Here is a 4,824-nt window from a genome sequence, read left to right as displayed (position 1 = left end):
ACCAAGGAGACCTTCAGTCTCAGCCACAGCATAAACTCTTATCATGGTACTGTTCTTAAACCTTCCCAATACATACAGAAAATTTGCAGCTTAAAAAAAAAAGTATCAATAGGAAGCTGAACTGATCCATAAGATATATTGAACTAGAATAGAGCAGAGAGGTCCCTAAAGCAGAGATCCTTTGGCGGGCTGTAGCACTAAATCCTAGTGTCTGGGCAGCAGCTTACTTCCTTAAAAGAAACAAATTTGAAAATAAAGTACATATAGCTCCCATTACTAAAGTATGTGCTCCAGGGGATTCATGTAGTGCCTGAACAAAGATTTTATTTACAGACACAATTTGCTGTGGGCAGTGAAACTCACTTGTTCCGAATTTGACATTTTCTGAAGGCCTTATCATTCATCACATTAAACCAAAACATTCTACAAGCCTGTCTCAAACATTAATGCTTTTTCTGCTATTTGTTTCTCTACAGTTACAGTTTTCTGGGCTTATCATTCTCATTTAAAAGATAATGAGCATATATATTTACCTAGCAAATAGTTACTGTACCCTGTCCCATCTCTCGCTTCAGGTTTAGTAGTTGCTGTGTACTTTTATGGGTAGAAGAGAGGCAGCTACCATGCTCAAATAGTAAGGAAACATTCCCTTTGGGACAGATTTAATTTAAAAGCTGTTGGGATATTGGGATGAGCCACATCTAACACAGAAATTATGTCAAAATAAAAATTAAAAAATAATATAAGTATTACAGTTCCACAGGTACTTTTCCAAGTGGTGTTCAGTTTGGGTTTTTGTACATCATGTGAATAAATGTGTGGACAATATCTAAAGATAAAATCCTGATTGCTACATGCAGCTAATATTTCTATAACCATCTGAAACAAATGTCCAAAGCCTGTTCAGACAGGATAATTTTATGAAAGGAAGAAGTTTCAGTATGTTTCTGCCATTTTTAACTGTCATCATCTGCAAACGTTTGGAGCTGGCAGACTCAGATGCTCTTATCTGATCCTCTGTTCCTAGTTCTTAACTGCCTACTCCTTGCTGAACACCATCTCATGACAAGGAGTTCAGTCTGGTTACAGGGCTATCTTCACCTCACATCTACAGTGTTCACTACTGACAAATTGCTCTGGAATAAGGTTTGCAGAGTCTTGTAGAAAGACTTGGAAAACTTTTTGATCTTTATGCTTCCTGAGGAGCGTTTCCACTTTAAAGATTTTTATTTCTTAAATCTTCCCAGTAAGAAGTCTCTTTGTAACTTGAGAATGATTCACCAGACTGAGCCTGAAGAGTGTAGCAGTCCAGGAGCCTGCAGTATTTGAAATGTAGGGAGAGCAAAGACATAAAAAATGCTGGTAATTCTGTAACATTGGAGCAAATCCTTTTAATCCCTCGTCATTTTACTTTTTTTAGGCCTAGGATGAGTGGTACAGTTATAGTGGGCTTTTGTTTCTCTTTGCCTTTGGGAAAACTAGTCATCTGTGGTGATTCTCTATTCTGGCAATAAGTAACTGACCTGTTATTTTTTGCATTATTCTTCTGATGTTTATTGGTTTTGGGTTCTTTTGCTGCAGCTTTGGGGGTATTTTTGTGTTTGTGTGTTTAGTTTTTATGTTTTTTTCCCCCCTCTGGATTCTTCCTCTTCTTTCTCTCTCTGAATTTTCAGGTATTTCTTTTTTGATACCAGTGTCAGATAATTTTTTTATCTAACACTTATCTTTATTGGAATCAATCAATTAATCATAAAAACCCAGATCCAAACCTAATCTGTGATCTCCTTACTCAGATCATAGAATAAGCTAAACAACACTTATCATCCTGATTTGTGGTATCACATCAAGGACATGCAAATGTGGTTGTCATTAGCTGATACTAATGTACCCTTTCCAAGTTTCTGCAGGTATTTACATGGAAGGTCCTGTGGTAACACAAATCATCTGAAGATACAAAACACACCAAATACATAAGGTGACTGCGTATGTACTGCTCTCAGGCCTAAGAACAGCCACAGACCCTGATGGTTTGTAGCCAGACGTGTGTAGAGAAGTGGCCATAGGTTTGGGGCATCCCAGACCTAAAATACTGTCAGTTTTTGGTGCTCCCCTACCCATCTTACTGGCTGACAACACTGCCTGTCAAATCTGTCTTTGGCATCTCAGACCAACCTTGCACTTAGGGATAGATTTTGCCTTGGAGTGTGGAAAATGCTCATTTATATTTCATCTAAAACCCAGGAATTTTGAGAATAAACAGATAGATCTTGTTGCAGTTGTTGGGTGTAGAGACAGGAATGCTAGACAGAAATGAAGTATTTTATAATTTTCTCTTTACAAAGTGCTCTTGCAAGACTCATGCAAGTGCTAAGCCTTATGCTAATATTTGTAAACAAGGAGGAATTGATAATCACACTGTGGGAGAAATTTGAAGACTGAAGATGAACCTTAAAATGAATGAGTGCTACCTGTTCAGTTTACCCAGGGAAAAGTTGAGGGTGATTTGATCATGTTCTGTTAGGAAAATCAATACATGTTATCTAGCCTTTTAGTCAAACAGAAAAAGGTGTATCAGGATTCACTGACAGGTAGAAGTAGCCAGACAGCTGAAAAAAGGCATATGCTTTTAAAAGTATAGATATAGATAGTAACCTAAAATCTTCCCTTTCAGTTTCCCCAAAAAATGTTAAAGAAAAAAAAATTTAAAGGGTCAACGCTATAGCCTTGACTGAAATTAGAAGTGCAGGAGGAGAAGGGACTCCACTCAAAGGCTGCAGGTTTTAATGCTTGTCAAGAAACTGGGAATTTCTAATTGCTGGCAGCATTTCAGAGGAAACATTTGCTTTGTTACTAAATTACAAGCATCTAGGGCACTAAAATTATCTACAACTATAATTCCCTTTGCATTTCAGAATTATGCAAAACTGGGGTATGTCAGAAGATGAAAGCATCTGGGACCCTTTATATTTCTTTCATGCTTTTCATTTTTCCCTCTCAGCGGCACTGTTCAGCACACACAGCTTCCAGCAATGCTCCAGCCATCCTCCTCACTCATTGGCCATGGCTGACACAGAGCTGACCCAAAGCTCGGTGGTTCATCAAGAGAGATGAAAATCAGCCAAGCCCTAGGGAGAGAAGTTTTCTGCATTTGTCTCCTGTCCCTTCCAGGTACATCACCTCCTGCCTCTTAGGCATGTGGGTCTCCTTGGATATTTTCTGACAAATTTTTCAAAAGCCTCTGCAAGGCTTCCTGCTCCATCCCTGGCCAAAATCAGGGTTGGACTAACACCACAAGGGATACTGTGAACACAAATGTCACTTAGTGAGAAGAAGCAATTTCAGTGTTAGAGCTGAAGAATGAGGACTGACAGTATTTCTTTTGGAGTTAAAATGAAATACTGAATATGGTTCATACATTTTTTGAGATGCAGTTTTTTTAAAAAGATGACATTCAAACTGCAAGACTTTTTACTCCATCACAGTAAAAGATAGACTTTTCTTCAGCTGCTCTGTTGAACTCTTAACACACATTTTCAAGTTTGGGGGAAAATCCAAATCCAACTCTGAGGCTTCAGTATGGTTTCTTCTTCTTGCTAAACTAAAAGTAGTAAATAAGAAATACATCCTGACTTTAGCCGCCTACAACACTGCTTTTGAAAATATTCATAATGACTGTGTGCTTCTAAATTTGAACAGAAAATTTGTCTCTGCCACTGACTGGAAAATATCCTGCAGCACCTGTCACTTGCATAGGTAACAGTTTGTTTCAGATGCACTTTATTGAGAATCATTTTCTTTTTAATGTATTTTTCTTATATACACACATCCCCATGCACATATATATATATACACACACACACACACGTATTTATTTACATGTAAACAGATATTTATTTTTGCTTTATACATATGTAAAATATATTATCAGAGAACTGGTTAAAACTCAGTGCAGCCTCAAACCTGTCTCAGTGTTTCTTAGGAGCCTCTCTATATTTATCTCTAAGACTTGTGATTATCCTCACCTGAAGCTCCTCTGTTTTCACCTCCCATTTCTGTTCCTGGCATGACTTGGCTGGCATCTCTGACACCTGATAAGCCAGCAGATCTGTTTCTGTATGTCCTTTCCGGATTCTTGGGACAACATTAATCTCACCTAACTTCAAATATCTAGGGCAGAGAGAGTTATGCTGATCACTGCCAGCTCCCACTCCAGTCAGTGAAGAGAACCAGTCCCTTCTAGAGACCCATCCCTCTGTCTGCCTTCCACTGACAAGGCAGAAAGCCCTGGCTCAGGTGACCAGGTTCAGATGCAAATATGCAAATTGGCAAGGTAAATTCCACTGTCTGTTTTAGATTTTTCATTAAGTCCCTGCTATTACTATACTCAAGATCACAAAAATGTACATTTTCACAATTACCACTTTCTGCTGGAATGCTTTTGTATTCCTAAACACAAATAATATGCAAATCATTAAAAAGCCCACTACAAAAATACATACTTATTTATGGTATGTCTGTTTGTTCCAAAACAAGAATAAAATACAGACAAATTTATTGATAACTGTAAATGTTACTGTTGATGCAAAACAGATAACAATACTCTACACTTAAGTATTATAACTTTCTCCCATGCAGAGCAGAACCAAATCTAAAATAAGAAAATTATTTCACTCAGTGAAAAAACTTTATTTTAATAAATAAAAGTACTTGCTATGCTAGTTTTGATGAGTTGAAATTATTACAGCTATCAAGCCTTCTTAATTAAAATCTACAAATCATTCAATAGAAGTGAACTCAAACTTTCAGGAAACAAAACAGCTACAA

Source organism: Lonchura striata, chromosome 1 (assembly GCF_046129695.1).
Source record: "Lonchura striata isolate bLonStr1 chromosome 1, bLonStr1.mat, whole genome shotgun sequence".
NCBI lineage: Eukaryota > Metazoa > Chordata > Aves > Passeriformes > Estrildidae > Lonchura > Lonchura striata.
The sequence above is the reverse complement of the archived record's forward strand: the minus strand, read 5'-3'. Positions refer to the sequence as shown.